Below are 20,364 nucleotides of genomic sequence, written 5' to 3'. Positions count from 1 at the left end.
CTTTGTACAAAACAAAGAACATGTCCTTTCTAAGGGAATGAGGAATGAAAGACAAAGCTTCATGTGGGGGAGGGCAGATCACCTATGACTACATATCCAGACAGCAAATGATGATCAGGGAAAAGTAATATGATGTTTTGTGAAGCAGTTAAATGGGAAATGTGAGGATGAGCATTTGGAGGCAGGAGAGAAGTCGAATAAAAAATGTAAAATAAAGCAGGCATGAGTTATATGCAAGCGCAGTGAGAATACTACAGATGAGAGGCAAAAGTTATATTAAGACAGAAGTATATAACAATATTAATGTTATTCAATAGGAGTAATGCATCCACGGCATCAGGAAACTAAAAATGAAAGAGAGCATTCCTGGTTGTCTGCTGTAGCACATTAACAGAGTTATGGAGAAAAATGTGAAAGGATATAACTTTTCAGGTATGGACCATGTGGAAAAATTGTCACTGATGTAAGAGTTTGCGTAAAGTAATGATCTTTGTTCAAAGTACCAAAATTTGGGACTTAGACTAACCTTTAGAAGAATGTAAATTAGATGCAAAGGAGAGGTACCATACAGCTGATGAAAATGAGAACATGTGAAAATTTCTGTGGTTTGAGGACAAATATAGTTGATATTTTCCTGAGATATCTTTAAGCATATTCATATACAACAATCACAAAGTGACATCATACTCTACTTGAAATCTCACATTATGGAAAGAAAAAAATGGTTTAATAATGATAAAAAAGAGTAACCATTCAAACCAGGTTTTAACATGCAAAAAACCAACCCCCACCTCCCCACCCCCCCAGATAAGGACATGTGGTTCATTGTAGGCTAATGATTTGATACTTGTAGAGAAATAAGACTTGTAAAGAGAAATAATGCACAAATACACACACCCATGCATGCCTTTATGTGCAATTATAGAAATTAATCCAGTCTTTTGGATCAGCATCTTTCCAGAAACAATCTTTAAAAAAATTCCTATTGGCTTGAAATAACATGGAAACAAATTCAGATTTCAGATGTAACAAAAGCACACCTGGGTTATTCTGAAAGTGTGCTGGCAAATTCCACATGGTGAAAGACTATCTTGGTCTGCATATACTTTAAGCTTTGCATTAGAAGCCAGGACTTTTCATCCCTGAGCATGATTTCTTATGAAAATCGGAAAAGAGTTACCACTTACTATTGTCAAAGGTGTCTGCAGTAACAAAAAAACAATTCTTCTCTGCATTTGCACAGAACTCCCTGACTCAGACATCATCATCCAGAGCTGAATATTCACATAGGAAGAATATTCTTCTATATATAGTTTTCTCACTACAACCTATGCAAAAGTAAACAGAGATACAGATATTATTGCCTTCTTCAATCAGAGTTGTGGAACTAAAACCTGTCCAATTTTGTCTTAAAAAAAGGAAAAAGCCGTCATGCTTCCCATGAACAGGAAGCTTCAGGACAGCATCCTGGTATAAGTGAATATAATAAATTAATTATTTACTAATTTCTTGTGAGAGAAAGCCTTTCCAAACATTCACATGTGGTTGAGTGTATCTTTAATCATATGCTTATGTGCTTTGCTGGATGAGAGAGGAAGGCACTGCTATTTGATGCTAAAGACACAGGGAATTTCTTAAAAAGGGAGGAGGGGGTTTCTGGGCTTCATGTAAAAGCACTTGTTTTCAGTCTTGAATATTTTGATAGAAGCATTTATTCTAATATTTCCACTGCAGAGGAAACTCCTACCAGATGAAGATGCAGAGTGATGTAAAGCAGGAGGATGTACGTTCCAGGTATAATTATTTAAGAAGTGCTTCACAGTCAGTTTGGCTGTCTGGCATAGATAGGGCACATCTTCTGGTATCTACTCACAGAAGTCACTCCTGAAGTCCTGCCCTGTCCTGGCCTGGCTTCCAAAACCTTGCCTCAGGAACACAGCACAAGGTTCCTGACAATGATATTTTCCTAACTACTGAATCACATTGTGTCTGATGCTATCTTTATTCCGGGCAAGCTCACCTGTTCTGCAGAAGGAGTCTCCCTTTTTAACAAGTGTAATTTACATCCAACCTTCAAAGAGAAGCAAAATATAAATATTCCCAAAAGTAAAACAAGGAAGGACAGAAGTGCCCCAGTTGCAGAACACTAAAGTCTTGTGATTCTTATAAATCTTGGTTAGTCCTGGATGAGACCTAATCTGAGCTACTAAAAACAAAGGGACAAAAGCTGGTAGAAAATGATGGGACAAAGACATCAAAATGAATAGCATTAAATGAACTTTCTTTAAATGCTCTAAAAAAACAAAGCAACAAAAAAGTGTGTTTACACTTTGACGTTGAGATGTTGGCAAAGCAAAGATCCAGTTCACAGGCTGAGGAAATGCACTCTGCAGATGGCAGAAGCAAACCTTAGTCCCAGTTCATGCTCTAGCAGCTGGTATCCTAAGTTTTGTTTCTCTCATTGGTCTCGCTTCCTTTCATTTAACAGCCAGACTGTTACTTTTTTTCCCTGCTCACAAATGGGGCTTTTGTTCATGTCCTTCCTTCATGCAGCCCCTTCAAGCAATCTTTGTTCCTGAACTTAGGACCAGGTTGTTGAAACATCATTGACATAAAAAAACACACTGAGGGTAATGTATATAGAAGCAGACCCCTGAGCCGAGTCCCTTACTGCTAATCCACTTGCCTTTGTTCCGGAGAGGAAAATGCAGCTTGCTAATGTTATGTGAGGCAGCAGAGGACTGTCAGTGGAATTGTACCAGAGCCTGCATCACAAATATACGGGTACCATAAATGTACTTGCTGTGATCCTTTGTAGGCATGGCTAGAGTTGGGAGGTGGGTGTTTTTTCCAATATCTCATGCTAACTCTTAGAAAAGGGAGCAGCTGCCTCTTCTGCTGCAGAGCAGCCTGGTGACAGCACACGGGAACAGATGGCAGAGCAAGTGTCTCTTTCTTCACATTTAGGCAGTCCCCTTCTCTCCTCCTGCTTCTCACAAACAGCCTCACTGAATTTTTTTCATGGTGTAAAGATACTAAATCTTTTCTTTTCACTCCAGGAAACAATTACTCTGGCTCTTTGCAGAGCAAAAAGAAGAAAGGGAGTAAAATCTAAAACATTAATTCCACACCCCTCCACATCCCCCCATCCTTCTTTCACAGGTCAGTCAACTGAAAAAACAGAGATGAGCTTTAAGGGTTTTTTTCTTTTTTCTGTTGCTGTGGGTTGATGTATAGAAAATATTCACAGAATTTGGTAGTTTGCTGTATGGAGAAGCAATAGGATTGTATAATTCAAAGTAGGGAAATACTAGTGTATTCATTCCTTGACTTATGCATCAATGACAGAATTTTTCCCTTTTGTATCAATAATCTGAAAACATAAATGCTTAGTTTATAGACAGTTTATACTGATGTTTATAGACATAAATGGATAGTTTATGCAGCTATAGAGAAAACTTTTGCACAGCATATATTATCTAGTGACTACTGCCTGTAAAGTATTGCTAGATGAGGAAAAAATGTAAGCATAAAAACGGATTTCAAATATTACGTTATTTCTTTCTGATTTAGACAAACAAAACATTGACAATATCATTTAATTACTTGCACCTGCCCTAATACAAATTAATGTGGAGGTCATAGGGACCTTTTAAAGTCACTGTTATGGCTGAACTCCACTGGGACCAAATTAACATGGCAAGGTGCTCTGTTCTTTTCTTACAGGAGTCCACCCAGCCGTTCAGAGCCTACTGCTGACAGGAGTGCCTGGAGCAACCAGACTTGGATGGGAGATGCTGGTGGTAGGTCACCATGCCGAGACTGATTGATTCAGACTGTCTGCAGCTCACTTAGTGCCACTGAGTTGGCTGCACTCTCTCTACCTTTTCAGTGGTAAAGTCTGGAGATGCATGTATTTTTAAAAGGCAATTTTAGATTCTGACATAATTCCGAGGCCCCTGGGACCTGAGAAGCTCTGAAGTCACTCTAGTGCCTAGACTTTGATATATGCTTGCTCTCAGAACCCTATTCCTTCAATTATAGTTGTTCCTATAACTCTTACTACCCCACATTTTGAAAGCGTTAAACAGCAATCTAAAGCAAAATTCAGAATCCAAATATATGCTGAAGTAAACCAGGGAGTAATTAATTTTTGTACCTGAGTATTCCATTTCCTGAAAAGAAAATATTAATTACAATTCTTGATATGCAATGTCTTAATTTAACACAAATATTTTTCAATGCCCTAAAAGATCAGAATATAATACAATAAAACATTGCTCTACAGTGCAAAGGGAAAATTAAATATTGAATATGGGCCAGATATTTATTTGCATGGAGAAGACTTTAACAGATTGTTGAATAAATACTCCTAGAAGTGAAGTCTTGTCTCTTAATATCAACATCTTTAGAAATTCTCTGCTGGTCACCCCTCCCTGTAAACAAGCACTCTTTACATATTCCATTAATAGGTGTTTTGTATTGCTGCAGGTAAATGTGATGAAACTGGACCCTGGGAGATACTTTTTGTTACATGCTGGTCTCCTCAGGGCTTTGTGGAATGTCACTTTGAAAATGTGACATGATAAAAATTGGTGAGCTGTGCTCTCTCATGCAACAAAGTTTACATAAATATTTAAGTGTTTCTTCTGGTTGATATAGCCCATAACTTCTATGACATTGTCCTCAAAGCTACTATTTTTTAAGTGAGAGAAAACACAAAATATCTTGCCTGTGTTGAGAATTAGTATAATGTTTTAAACTCACTTTTGCACTGTTTAACTTGTTATAGAAGTGGCAAAACAAAACAAAATTCATCAGTCCAAGATAGGTAACATTGCAAGTACCAATAAAATATTATAGCTCTGTCACTGTTTGTGGAACAGGCAATTATGTTTGGGTTTGGGGGTTTTTTGTCCGTTTGGGTTTTTCGTTGTTCTTTTTATAAGTAGGAAGGTTTTCTACATGTCAAATAAACATAGTCTTTAGCTAAGTGAATGGGCAGCCCATTAGATTTAGATTTAGGGTTTAGATAGAGGTGTACCTGCAGAAAAGATCCTGATGGCTTTCACTGAAAGCATCCAGAGTCTGAATTGAGGTAGATAGATAAATCAACCATAGGCTTTTTTTTCTGAAAACCCGAAAAGTTATTAAATCTCTGTTTACAAAGAGCAGGTGGTGCAACTGCTCCTGATGCAGGCTAAAACTGTGTGAACTTTTGTGTGATTTCACTGGCTTCTTGGACTCTGGATTATATTAAAGAACAGAAATAATTACACTGAGGGTCCTGTCCTGCATTCCTCACATAAACAGAATGCTTATTGGATTTGCAGTGTAGGTCTGTCTTTTGTTCAGGAAAAGCTTTGAAGCTTTTTGAATAAGAACCAAGTCAAGGCCTTTGAATGAGACCCAAGTGGTAATGTGCTTAAACAAGATATACGCTCCACATACACAAAGCATAATTATTTACATTTTTTATGAGGATTCTTTGTAACCGTTTTTTTTGGTCATGCATTGATTTCATATGTGAACTTGCCTTTAAGATGGCAAGAAACACACCACTTCATACTGAGAAGTTGCTTCGTATATAAAATATGAGTAATGGGCTTGCTGGTGTGTATATTCAGCACTGTCCTCTACTGGCTGAATATAGAAGTGTTCAGCTCTATGTAGAGCAGCACTGGGCAAACAGGAAAAGAATCTGCTGTTCCATTCATTCAAATTCAAGAAGTAGTCCTGAATCCATCATGCTCACAGCTGTTTTGTGTTCATCCTCCCATAATGTTTGATTAAATGATTTAATAAATGTATTTACAATCAATTGCCAGGTTTATAAGAGTGAGATAATACCTTTTTCTAGGCTATATGATACAGTTAGAAAAAATGGACAATATTTCAGGCACAGAAGCCTACATTGTCTGGCAGAGAAGACAAAATATGCAAGTAAAGCAAAGGTTGAAAACAGGTGACTTAAACTTAAGTCACAACTTAATACAACTTTTAATTTAACACAACTGCTAATTGTTTAGATTCCTCTGAGAAAAGAGAGAGCTGATACCTGTAGGTTTATGGAGCTGCAATGGCAGATGTGAGTTCCTAGACACCTGAGAAAATGAGAATACTCCCTGTGGCTGTCAAATGATGTACAGTGCAAAGGGAAAATTAAATGTTGGGATCAGGACATTTAGATGTGGAATTTTGTGACTTAGATCACTATATAGCACCTGGGCCATTATGCTTTGATTTAATTTTGGTTGTCCACTTGGTTAGTTCTGTGTTAGCCAACAGGATTAAGCAAAGCTTTTTCCTTTACAGCCTTTTCCTCTAATGAGTATTAGTTTACCAGTTGCCATATTATACTTCTCTTAATTATAGAATGGGATAAAGATCTTTCTTTCATTGCAGCTTAAGAATTTTAAATAGTTCAGTGTCTTGACAATTTTTCTAGAGATCGTATTTGAAGAGAAAAGAACACAGCATTTTCCTTTTTCACTGATAAGTTTTAAGCACTTCTGGATTTGAAGAAGATGGTTTTGTGCCTGAGCAACAACAAAAAAAAAAAATAAAAAAAACCCCAAAAGACAAGCAATTTATTCCTTTAGTTTGGGAGCCAAAATTTTAGTTATCATAGCAGTATTTGCTTTAATTGCATTCAGGAGGGCAGTACATGTATGCAGCAGCATTTGGAATAATGGCTGCTGGGAGACATAAATCTGAGAGATGCCCTGAGATTTCACTGTGGTGGTGTGGCCTTGATTTCTGTTCTAATACAATAAAATATTGCCAGTTTTAATACTGCCTCAAGTCCAAGAAGTATTTTATTTTATTTTATTTTATTTTATTTTATTTTATTTTATTTTATTTTATTTTATTTTATTTTTCCAAGGTGGCAGGCAGAAGAGGAAAGAAATATATTTAGGAGGGATGTTGCTTCAGAAATGTAATCCTGATTATCTGACACTTTTACATATTCATTTCAGTGGCAGAGCTGAAGGTAATTAAGGACCACGGGCCAGAGGGTAGCAGTGTCAGGGCCACCCAGCCTGGCACCAGGCATCCTGCAGCTGAGATGCTTCAATGTGGCAAAATGGAGGCATGTCTTCCTAGCAGTGTGCAGAAACCTCAGCAAAGAAGCAGTCTGGTTCTCATGGCAACCAGGATTTCCATATACTGCAGGGATACACACAGTCTGACATCACTTTGCTGCAGGGAGGATTTCTGTGCATACTCAAGAACTAAATTAAGCCTTTTGTAAATGAAGGATGTGCGTCCATTTGCGTGTATGTAACTGTATGTCTTTCCTCTGTGAAGGGGAGAAGAAAAGGGAAAGAAAAGAAGATGCAAAATTATATTTCTCTAAGTCAAAATAAAAATAGCCCTGACACACCCAGCTTCTCATTTTCAGTTTGCATCCCATTTTAAAAAGCAATGATATCTTGCACAGCTGGGAAGAAAAAAGGATGGTGGCAGTTCCTTTAGGTGTTAGAAAAAAATTGCTTTGCTAATCAGAACATAGGGAAACAGATTTACTGAATGTTAGATGATGCTTTTTGCTGCAACACGATTTATACAGATTTTATCAAGGCAAGTGTGTAATGAAGATGTGATATTCATCATGCATGATACAGTGACATCTGGTGTAAGACATCCTGTGCTGTATGCTGCAGTTCCCAGCTAGGAAGATAATTCATGTGCTTCAGCTTTATCAGACTCTGCCATGCAGCCCAGCGAGAGGTTTCCTTACCCCTCATTTGAGATGACTCATACTTATTGTAATATCTCACAGGGCCCTATGTTATTCAATTCTGCATATATTTTCTGTCCCAGGGAATCATAATACAAGAAAAACCTGACATGAAATCTCTATTCTTCTATTACAGAAATTGGAGTTCTCTGAGTGCTGAAGGTCTACAATCCCTTTTTAGATAATTTATAATATGACTATGTATGGACCTAAAAAAGCTTAAATTTGGCTTCAGTTGGTTGAAGACATTTAGCATACTGAGGGATCTCTTTTTTTTTTTTTTTTCTTTTTTTGGTAGTAACACAAATGCCAAACTGAAAACTCTTCTCATACAGCTTTTTGCTTTTTTTTTTTTTTTCCTTGCTTGCATTGATTGGAATAATTTTGAACCCTTCCACTTACAAAGCTTTAGTCTGGGTTTGTGTGAATTCTTACATATACAGATCTTGTAGGGCTAAGGCAGATATGTGGTATTTAATGCAAAGATGTGGTTTTACCCTTTTCCTCACTACAAACTCTCACTTTTCAAACTGAAGATCAGTAGAGCTCTGCAAGGTGGGACATTCACACCACCATCTCAGCTACATAATAAGGGCCTTAGATTCGTTTAATTTTTGAGCAGGGGTTTACTTTGCAATGTGTTTTTTGAAGTGCCAAGTACATTTCCAAATGATCACAAATTAAGTGAAAATTTTAAACAAACATCATTATATTTCTTGTGAATCTGGTGTATGATTAAATGCTTTTGCATGTTTTAATCAAAAAGTTTCATTCTGCTTCTGAATTATGGTTATCTTCTTTCTACTTGATCATGAATCACAATTTTATTACATTACTCTACTTGATGTTAAATGTGAGACATATAATCACATATCTAATGATAAATGTCCTTTCTTGATCACCTATGTATGGAGAAGGAAAGAAAGAGAAGAGGTATAAATGAAAAATAAAAGCCAGACCTTGGTCTTTTACCTGCTCTGTCCTCCAGTGAATTGTTTTCATGTGGGCAGCTTCTGGTAAGTGTGGAAAACAAAACTGGTGGTTATATAATGACTTCAGAGGAAAGAGAGCCTGCTTTGAACTGACAACAGCCTTGACAGCTCGAACGTTGAAGCTAGAAATATCCTGTCAGAAATATTGTCTCTAACATTGCAGAGCCATGCTTCACTCTAGGAAGGAAATGTGGGTGGCGCCTCTGCGTGCGACTCCACTGCAGCAGTGCAGGACCACTGGAAATGGCTGGTGATAAATCCCTGAGCTCTGCATCCACATCAGCACATGATGTGTGCTCATTGCCCTTTCCATACCCCAGAGAGAGCTGGATTTTTCTGACCTTCACGTTGGAATATGGCGCCACCACAGTGACAATGAAATCAAATGGATGGCTTCTTTTAAGAAACCTGTCTATGTTACTTGGCACAAGAAGTCCTTCTTTTTTTCCAAGTGGATTCAGATGTGCATTCAGACTTAATTTTAATTTTCTTTTTGATAGTATTTCTATGATGAAAAATATATCACACAAATGGGAGGAGACTTTGCTAGGCTGACTGTGAACTAATAAATGAACATAAGTGAATTAATGCATTTTTCTCTATCCTTTCCCACATAATTTTTAATAGCAATGGGTAATTTTTAATATTTTTATTTATTTGTATGTAACAGTGCAGCACAAAAATGCATCTTATTTATTTGGGTGTAATCTTAAGTGAATTTCTAGGTCATATACATGGAACTAGCAGGGATGTGCAGAATCCGGCGGCATCAGCAGTAACCTGTAGATGGCATTGTGCTGTGGACATGGAGAACAGATGTGCTGTCTGAAATTACTGACCTAAGTCAGTGGAGACAGCAAGAGAGAAGCAGTGGGAAGAGAGACTAATAAGAGAAGGTCTCATCACTTCATTAACAGAGGAAATATGTGACAAGGGACCATCAAAGTGCCCCCTTCTGTTTTGTTTTTAAATATCTTTTGTGCTTAAAAAGCCTGGAATGGCCAAAACCCTGGTCTGGGCACACTGCTCAGTCCCTGGCATCCTCTCAGGAATGTTGCAGCACTCAGGTAACACACCTGTAACAACACCTGCAAAAGCAGCCCATACAGACTGTGCCCTGTGTGGTGCTCCATCATGCTCCATACAAGATGGTTGATTTTGTACACCTGGAGCAACCAACCTCATTTAGTTTCATCCTGATCACCTATGTGCTTGTCTTCTTAGGAGTTATGGCTCCTTTCTATGGCTGAGAATAGGAATAGAGGGGAGAGTTCCAGCTCTGGGAGGTTGAGACAAATAAAAATATGCAACATGTGCAGTGTATGTAACAATGAGCCTCTTGTCACAACAGGCAGAATGTCAGCCTGTCAATAACTTCTACTTACCAAAGCCATGTCACTGATCCAGCAACCAGTATTGTCAAACAGCAGCCCAAGTGTCAACCCAGCAGCTGTCTCCTTGATCCTGTCTGATTTTCTGCTGCAGGTATGGTGGACATTGTTGGGGCTTGGCAGGATTCCACCAACAATGGTGAAAGCAACAAACAAAATTATATACCTAAAGTACATATGTTTCTTGATATACAAGAATTACTTGGACTTAATAGAATAATTTGACAATTTAATGGAAATGACATGAAAAATATTATGCAAATATAATATATGAACTACCTATATGAATGTGTAAACATAAATATCTCAATAGATAATGCTGAAACCCACATGAAGTACTGCCTGTACACCTGAATCTGCCTGTCGTCAAAAGCCTCAATCCACTCTTTGGCAGCATAGTTCCAACATTATTTCAGTCTCTAAGTCTTTCCTGCAACACTCAAGAAAACTGTCCTCCAATACATTTTTTTTTTAATATCTCCTGTCTTGTTATAAATCAGGATGACAAATTTAAAAGCTTCTACATATCAAAAAGCTCAGTGTCTTTCTAATTAAATTCAGAGTCATTTAACTGCTTGGTACAGTTTCCAACCAATTTTTAAATCTGCCTTAGACTTTGAAACGAATCCTTCACAAGTCAAAAATGAAAATTTTTATTCCACCAATATGCTGGGTTTTTTTAGTAATAGATAATATCATAGCTGAGTGCTATGTCAACACCCTGCCTAGCTGTGGCAAGGTAGATAATTTAGGCAAAAGCTCTGGGATCAACACCATCTCAGTAAGGAAAATAGACATTTGAAGGATTGGTAGTTGTGTCCCTCATATACAATCTGCTGGGAGCAGCATACGGGGTCATATCTCACATTCCTCAGAAGCCTCTTAGGTGATGTAGGCATTATGGACATAGCAGTGCTCTCACTGCGTCTGCATCTCCTCCCGGCAGATGATGGGACTGTTAATTGCCTAAATTTCCATATCCTTATTGTTTGTTATAGCAGATTATTTAATTATCTTAATCAAGCCCTTTCAAGGGTGCTTCTTTGCTATATTTTAAGAACTAGGAAAAGTTGTTAAATGGTCTTCTACCCTCTCTCTCATAACAGCTTGAGCTTTTCACTTTAAAATTTGATTGCCACCATTCTGTGTTATAAAGCTTAACCTGGGGTTTGTTCTGAAAGGTTGTTTGGCATTTGCTATAGATGGGTTCTGCTCTGAGCTGTGTTCATCTCCCTTCCACCCCGCCCATTCTATTTTGCAGCTGTAGTTTTTATTTGATCAAATCCTGGTTGTCAAAATTTTAACACTGCAGTGTGTAGTGTGATCCGTAAAAATGGCCTTCTCTTTCTCCTAATTTCTTATCAGGTCTCTGACTCTTGATTGTTTTTTATTGCTTGGATAATATTTAGTGTAAGATACAGCCTAAGGCGCAATGATGAGCATAATACTTCAAATGTAGCTTTTACCTAGAAAACAGACTAAAATAAAAAATCAATCAGTCTTGCCTCAGAAAGAAAGAACCTGTCTAGCAACAAATACTCAGCAGCATTCAAAAACATCTCTGAAATAGTATTTCCTGGAATAGTCAATTGGGTGACTTATGGAATGAAGGTTTCAACAATTTTTTTTATTTTAAATGTTTCCAATTTTACTGTAGTTATTCAGACAGTTTAAGTACCCATATTTCATGTCTGAAACAGAAATATGATACAATTCTTCAAAATTTTCTTAAGAATCACCAGACAAGGACAGAGAAAACCACATGCAACTTCAGGACCACTGGAGGGAACTTATTTTCAGAGCTTTTGAAGAGGTATGTTCATCATGTTGAGCAGCATGTAACGGATGATATATCTCATGCCTGTAACTATAGAGTCAGAACTCTTTTAAGTGTAGCAATGTGTTGGTGTTTTTTTTAGTGATTTCACCAATATTTTATGGATTCTATGATTACAACATGACCTCAACCACGCTCAGATCTCCACTCATGAGCACTTTTTGAATCCTTTCTCCAGTCTCTTCTCAGGACTAGTAACCATTCATGCCTCTGAATAATTTTTTTCTGGGACTTTGAAATATCAGCATCTAAAAGTTAAAGCCTCATAACCTGAACATACAATTAATGTCCAGGGTTTCAGTGGTATTTTTGGGCCATACACAGCTTACCACAGTAGTTTTCAGAGTAGTTTTCTAGAAGAAGCAGTTGCATGACATGTTAAAAGATTAGTGAAAGCAGCCACATTCACCCTCATGATGCAGCTGATCCATGTCCAGTTCAAAAGGGCCTGCTGTAATATGAGCAGTAATACTTGGTGATATTCAATAGAATCAAATGCAGCTGGAAGACCAGGAAAATGAGATAATGAAATCAGCAATCAGCAATTTCTACTACGATGTTTGTAGGAATTGATACTCAGTTTTGACATTGTTACTCACTTACATTACTCCAAAACAACATATGAATTACACAAAACCATCATGAGAATTGCACAAACATGAGATCTAAGTGTCCGTTTGTGAATTTTTTTTCATTTTGGGCTTGGAGATTGCCTCTCAGATCATTTAATATGAGACACTATGTGCAAAATTACTGAACTTGTGCACATCTCAGTTGGTAGTGGCAGAAAAGGATTTCTATGTGCAAGTAGTAAAGAAACACCTTGTAAGGCGAATCACTGGTCTAAAATGTGTTGAGAAAAAGGTGATTACAGTACCATCCAAGGCTGGAAATATTGCTGATATTCCTCCTCTGTGTTCCACAGCTCATGTTCCCCATGGTCTGGTTCTGGATTCTCAGAAGCATCTGACTAAGGAGGAAGCAGTACTGAAGGTGACAGGAAGCTTGGGCAGTGTGAATTTGGGCTTGCTTCCCAGGACTTGCATTTAGAAGCCAGAGAGCACAGCATCACTGCTGGTACCTCAGGATATGCTGTATGGATAAGATGCACAGTTCTCTCTGTCCTCTTCTTTCATTTAACAAGGGAACATTTGTATTATTGCAGAGACTGATGCTTAAATTTAGTTGATAAGCAATGGAAAGCAAGGACAACTGGCTGTGAGCCTCATTTGTCCAACCCCATTTCTTGATCAAAAGCAGCACCTGCAGACTTGTTGATAAGCCCGTAAGCATAGTCCTTCAGGAAATTCTGAATTCAGATACTGGCTGCCCGACACACAGATGCCACAGTAAGAGAAAAGGGTTATTTGGCATAGCCTCCAGTAGAGTTAGGCCACCTGGAAACTAGCCCTAAAAAAACAAAAGCATAATGGATTGTGAGACAATACTTGGGACAAGACACTGTTTTTTCTTTTGATACGTCCTGTAGCAGATGGTGATTATGGCCAGTTAATAGAGGGTCAAGGATGCAAAGTGAGTTCCTATAATATTGCTGTTCTCCCTTGGAGGGCTTAGACCCACCCAGATTACACTTGTGATTATATCTGAAATTTCATCAGTCCTACAACTTAGAGTCATGTAAACTGTACACCTATTATGCATACAGGAAGCATTTGCATTCCTTTGCTACTTTTGAGACTATTAGCAGTTCCTTTCTTGTTCCTCCAGCTGAAGTGCTACAGAGTAATCCTACAGACAATCTAACAGCTCATTCATAGGAATTGACCACCATAAAGAGAAGAGTCTCATTTAGCCTCTTCCTTCAGAGACAAAATATGTTGCACTCCTCATGATGTCTCTTGAAATAATATAGGGGTAAAATGATTTGCTCTGACTTTCCAGCTAAGTTTCTACTCTTCATGAACTGGTTAGATCTCTATTCATTTTCAAAAATACAGAATAAATTTCTCTAGAAGTCATGCATTTAGATGTCACAACATTTTCCTTAGACCATCAACAAATCTCCTCAGCCCTGTCTGCAGCTGCAGGAGGTTATACAAAGCTAGAACATCTACATGTTTTAGTTAGTCATTGTATTGCCAAAGCAACATAACATGTGGACAGCTTATTTGCAAACAGATAGATTAATACCACCCTGTATTTTCAGCAAGGTTAAGTGTGGCATCATTATGTGTTGAAATACTGCACCTAATCTCAGTGTTAATTCACTTGGTACAAGCACAAGGTCCCTGCAGTAGGGTTTGCTACAGGATGTAGAAAACCCCAAAGCATCAAAGTATTCCCCAAAATGATAACAGGTCTCTATCTGCTGAGAAAGGAAAGCAATGAAAAAGAAGTTCAAAAATGCTTGTTTATGTTACTTCTCCAGGGAGAGTTGGAACCCAATAATCCCAATAATTCTATGAGTGGCTGGGGGAAAGGGAAAGCTGAAAACTACATGGAAGGGTGTGGTTTGGAAAGGAGGTGGAAACAGTTCGGAAAATATTGCCCTTGGCTGCCAGCATAAAACTGACCATAATGGAGTGAAAATAAGTTTTGAGATTTTGCCTCCCCAAGGCCAAACTAACGCTGCCTGTTTGCATGTGTGAATTTAGCCTTCTGCAGTTAAGAGGGAGAATACTTCAGTGAGAGTTTGCATTAACATATCTTAATTTGCAAAAGAATGGCAACAAAGAGTAAAAGCTGACTGCTACTGTAGCTGTACAGGCAGTAATTTTTTTATCCAGCTTTATTTGGTTTCATCTAATTTGTGTTTCTCTACCCTTACTTTGTGGTTAGTCTGCCCTTAGCAGGATTTACCCTCAAAATATTCCAAGCACCAGTGAAACCCAACTTAACCGTGAGCATAAAAAAATGAGTCATGAGGAACATTTTAGAAATGGAGCAAAGCCAGAATGATTTTTCTGAAATATCTTCTTGATACAGCACGCCAGCAAAACTCACTGAAGCCTGAAAATATATGGAGCTTGTTTATTGTAGTACAAGATAAATAGCGACACACCTAATGTGTTACACTGATGTGATAAAGTACAAGTGGTTTATAATAAAGAAAAAAAAGCCTTTTCATCTCTGCTTTTTCTCAAGATAATGACTCATAATAACTTGCTAGCAATGCTAACAATAGGATCTTGTGCTTTGAGGAAAAGGGAATTATTTCTCATTAATTTCATTTTCAATTAAACAGCTGTTCCATTTGTTTCTTTTGGGATACATGTACTAAAATTTGCAAAGATTCAGTGTAATTGTCACTAATTTAAATTGTTTATCGGTCAATTGTATTCAAGTGTTCCCTGTTTTTCTCTCATTGTTCATTCCTAACCCTTAGTTATTCTTGTTTAAAATTCTGGGGAAGGTGTTTTGTTTTGTGCTTAAAAACTGATAGTTAACTGACCTGGCTGTTGTTGACTATAACTTCAAAAAAATTAACTAGAGAAGAAGCCTAAAATTTGTTTTCTGTAAGAACAAGTGAGGAAGGTGTACAAAGTTGAAGACTAGACACCTGTGCCTAAACCTCAGCCTGCTGCTGTACTGGGTGCTGTTTTAGCACATTTTCTACTGAGGTGCTTTGCTTAACCAATCTTTGTCTGCTCAGGGATGTCAGTTAAACTGTCTGCCTTCCTGTTTGCACCTTGCAAGTGCTTCTGCCCCTAATATGGAGTCACAGAAGACATTTCTCCCTCTTCCTCTGGACGAGAGCCACAGAGCAGGACTGTGCGGTGGTAGCAAGCTTCAGGGAGTGCACAAACTTTGTTGCTCCTTTTTCATGTCTACTTGAAGTAAGATCAGGTGGTCTGAGCAGTCTTGTTGGCTTCTGTACAACTGTCTTCCACAAACAATGTCTGACCTAGAGTGAGTAGTGCTGTATTGCACTAAAAAGAGAGTTTTTTTTCTAGTGGAAGAGTTGAAAGATCAAAGTTTTGTATAGTTAGGCTGGTTAGATGATAAGTTTTGACTGCAGAACCTGTCACCTGCTAGAATTTTATCTCAGTTTTCAGGCAGAAGGGGTTTTAAACATTGTAGCTTCTCTGTGTAATAGATGTCCTACAAAGGTCCACCAAAAAAATTATATTGCCCAAGAATAAACTTTAATAAGAAGTTAATTAAGGCTTCAATCCTTACAGTACTGTGACACATGCAGGAAATATTACCCAGTTGCCTTAAGACTCCTATTACTGACCATAGAAAAAAATTTACAGTAAAATGCTTACTTATGGTTTGTCACAATACTTTCAGCTACTCTAAACCTGAGTTCTGTCTGACTTCTGAAATATTCAGGTGAGGATTCAAATACTAAGAGGGAGTGCTTTTATTGCAACTTATCTAAACAGCAGCTTCTGGTCATGATGAGAGGTCTAAGAAGCCTGCTTTTATCTTGTTGCAGCTATGAAATACACTCTTTGATGCACTTTTGAGCAGTAGATTAAGCACTAATTATAGAAATTCCTTCTCATTTTTTCTTATTGACTTTACATGCCAAGGCACTGAGCTTGTCAAATGGCAAACTTACATTGTGTGAAACAGTTCTGGAATGCTCAAAAGTTTCCTTCCTAAATCACTGTCATTTTCCATTTGGTTTGGTTATTTTCTTCTCCACCAATTTCCCTCCTGTCCCCATGCAGTGCTTCTGATTTATTATTAATGGGGTACTGCACTGTCTCCTATCTGATTGCACAGTTCAGCCTTCACTGTGGACAGGCATGAGGTGAATGTGTGCAGTCTCTTTTCTCCTACTATGTGTGCTTGGTGAACCAGGATGGGTCAGTTTGGGGACTTTGTGTTCCTTGTGTTTAGGAACATGACTTCTCTGTGTTCTCTGCTCATTTCGTATAGCCATGAAGTGGTTATTACACAAAGGTGACCCAAGGCTAGGCAGATAATCTCCTAAAAGGAGTAAAAATGTTATTTTCTATTGTTCTTCAACAAACCCCCTTTTCAACAGCCTGTTAAAACAAATATCTTTTAACAAACTAATCTTAAAATAAAAAAAATCCCACTGTAAAAATTGCTATCACATTTGAAATATTAAAAATAGCAAACAATACTTTTTAATCAAAAGTGTTGTTTGTTAAATTTTGTCTAGGGAAAAAACATTACATTGAAATACAAAAAATAATAATGGTATTGAATTAATAGCAACTCCTATTAATTTTTAGTATCTTTACTGATGATCTGGATGAGGGGATCAAGTGCACCCTCAGTCATTTTGCAGACAGCTCCAGGCTGAATGAGATCTGCTGGAGGGTGGGAAGGGCTCTAGATCTGGACAGGATGGATCCATGGGTGAAGGCCAATTGTACGAGGTTCAATAAGGCCAAGGGCAGGGTCCGGTCACAGCAACCCCATGAAAGGCTACAGGTTTAGAGAAGAGTGGCTGGAAAGCTGCCCAGCAGAAAAGGACCTGAAGGCATTGGTTGACAGCTGCCCAGCAGAAAAGGACCTGAGGGTGTTGGTCAACAGTGGCTGAACAGGAGCCAGCTTGTGCCCGGGTGGCCAAGAAGGCCAATGGCATCCTGGCCTGTACCAGCATTAGTATGGCCAGCAGGACCAGGGCAGGGATTGACCTGTACTCTGCACTGGTGAGGGCACACCTCAAATTCTGTGTCCAGTTCTGGGCCACTCCCTGCAAGAATGACATTATTGAGGTGCTGGAGTATGTTCAGAGGAGGACTTCCTGTGTTCACAGGAAGCTGGTGAAGGGTTTGAAGCACAAACATTAGGACGAGTGGCTGAGAGTGCTGGGGTTGTTTAGCCTGGAGTAAAGGAGGCTCAGAGGGGTCCTTCTTGCTCTCTAGAAGTGCCTTAAAGAAGGTTACAGTGAGCTTGGGTCTTGGTTTCTTCTCCCACATAATAAGTGATAGGACAAGAAAAAATGACCTCAAGTTGCGCCAGGTGAGGTTTAGATTGAATATTAGGAAAAAAATTCTTCACCAGAAGGGTTGCCCAACATTGGAACAGGCTGCCCACAGTGGTGGTAGAGTCTCCATTCCTGGAGGTATTAAAAAGACATGCAGATGTGGCACTTAGTGAAATGGTTTAGCGGGGGACTTTGTAGTGTTAGGTTAATGGTTAGACTTGATCTCAAAGGTTTTTTTAACCTAAATGAGTCTATGATTTTATGATTCTATTCTAATACCATGACTGCTAAAAGTAAGAACCATTTTGCATAAATAGAAAGTCCCAATTTCTCTTTGATTTGTACTCATCAAAAGGCAGACTTCCATCATTCAGACTCCTGGCTCTAGTCATATATACTTTTCTTCAGTAGTTTATTTGTCTAATTGCCTAAAACAGCTGACAAGAGGAAGCTAAATATCAATATTGCTCCTATTTCTTTTCCAAGTATCCATGCTTTCCAAATTCCTATTGCTACTGTCTCCTGAAGACTCAAAGTTAAGAAATATTCTTGCCTGAGGAGGGAATTTCATGTATAGTGTTGAGAAAAGTTCCTAAGAAGAGGGAGAAAATTCACTGGGTTTTTTTCTCTTTCAAGAGAAGGTCAAGTTAGAAGGCCTTGTCAAGTTAGATAAAAATCTGAATTAGAGATTCATGTTTGGGTCCTAGATAGAGGTTCTGACTTGCTGGTAAGAGCTGATATGGTTTGTGAAAATCATAAGTTTTTAAGAACAGGGAACTGTAAAAAGATGCAGAGTTTTGCCACCACCTACCTAAGCATAGTCAGATGTTTAACATACCCTGAGTGACAAATTTTTGAAAGCTGACAGGCTGGGTGTACTCCATATCAAAAGGAGCACACTAAGCGTGTGTGCCTGTTCTTGAATTGTGAAGGAAGAGAAAGTCAGTGTTTGAGACTAAAACTGTAATGAATACTTCATGCAGCTAGTAGACTAACAAACCTTATAGGAAAGAACTTGTGAGAGACAAAATACTGACAAAAAAGAACTCTGTAAGTCTACTGCTGTTTCTTGCAAAAAACAAGAAAAATGTCTGCATCAGTCTAACATAGAAGATACAACATTTCTTTTCAACTCCTTGTAATAGACCTCTAACTACAAATGGAGTCTCTTACTATGAAGGACATTATATTTCATGGTTTGAGACTTGAGGGAAAAAAAAGTAGTCATCTAAATGTTTGGCATGCATATTCCTGTTTACATCTTTGTGAGAAACTCACATTATAAACCTTAGGATAAACATTCAGCAGGCCTACAGGGGCAAAGCTGAAAAGAAATTACTTCTATGTGGTTTGTGGCTTCTGTATTATATGTGGGTGTCAGAATTAGCAGGCTAGAACAAACACTGCTTACATTATTTCAGTGTTTGGAATTGGATTTCAGTGCTTTAGTTTTAAAATACATGAGAGGGTAAGGGAAGATAGGACAGTGTGCTTGGCTTTGCTGTTGTTGTGACCGTACCCAAAGAAGTGTGAGCAAAAGCATGGTCTTGCTAAGTGCCTCTAAAAGTCATGTTCAATTTGAGCTTTAGCTGTAGGCCGAGTCAGCAGTTGCTTATGGCAGCGCCTGCAAGGAAAATGCTAAAGCCACACAACAAGTCACCACTCTGGTATGCATAAATTCATCTTGCTGGTTAAAAATTGCAGTGGCACCCTGAGTGGCTGCAGTAATGACTGTTTATGTCAGTAAATTTATCTTGGATGCTGTATTGACTTCCTTCCTGAATCAACACAGTATCTCCAGGATGTGCTCTATTTCTTCAAAAATGCAATAATTTGCTTGTACCAATACTGATCGAATTTGTTTTCTGACATGGTCTGACATAGACAAAAAGGGTGCTAATGACTGTGGCCCAATAACTAGCCATTTCTATTTCCACCCTCCAAGACCATCCCCTAGAAGCAGCTGGGTTAATTTTACTCCCTCCTTTCCCTTTATCGGGTAGGAATAGCTAAGCCTTAGTCAGGTATGCAAAGTTTGCTGGTGCAAGACCAGTTTAAATTATATTTCTGGGGAGCTGACACAGAGAATGCCAGCAGTATAAGTCTTTCTATCTTGCTTATATGTAATTGGCATATAAGGAAGTTGGTTTCAGGGGTTTGAAATATCAGGATTTCAGTTAGGTAGTATTTTACCCTCTCTGACCAAATAATACGTAGGAAATATGGAATTAGGTCCTTGGAGATCTGACTTGTAGCTGATCTGTCCTACATGGGCATTATTCTTTACTTTAGTGATGAGTTGGGAACCAAGTAAGTATAAATTCATTCTGTAAGATTAACAGAATGAAGTAAAATGTCCTTTGAATGCACCTGTGGTAGATCACAATTACAGACTGGGTGAGGTTGCCTCATTGTTGAGGGACCTGTAGAGGCCATCTAGTTTAACCACCATGTTCAGGCAGGGCCACCTAGACCTTGCTCAGGACCATCTCCAGCCAGCTTTTTAATATTTCCATTGAGGAAGA

The 20,364-nt window shown here is 38.3% G+C and overlaps 1 long non-coding RNA gene across 1 annotated transcript; it reads left to right on the top strand.

Moving 5' to 3' along the window:
* Nucleotides 1–1,730: 1,730 nt before the first annotated feature.
* On the top strand, nucleotides 1,731–3,803 carry LOC119698360. The gene is made up of 3 exons (XR_005256137.1): nucleotides 1,731–1,794; nucleotides 3,060–3,162; nucleotides 3,727–3,803. It is a non-coding gene; the product is annotated as an uncharacterized LOC119698360 (long non-coding RNA).
* Nucleotides 3,804–20,364: the final 16,561 nt, after the last annotated feature.

The sequence above is a fragment of the Motacilla alba genome, chromosome 2, assembly GCF_015832195.1.
Source record: "Motacilla alba alba isolate MOTALB_02 chromosome 2, Motacilla_alba_V1.0_pri, whole genome shotgun sequence".
Classification (NCBI taxonomy): Eukaryota; Metazoa; Chordata; class Aves; order Passeriformes; family Motacillidae; genus Motacilla; species Motacilla alba.
This window is presented reverse-complemented; position numbering and strand designations above follow the sequence as displayed.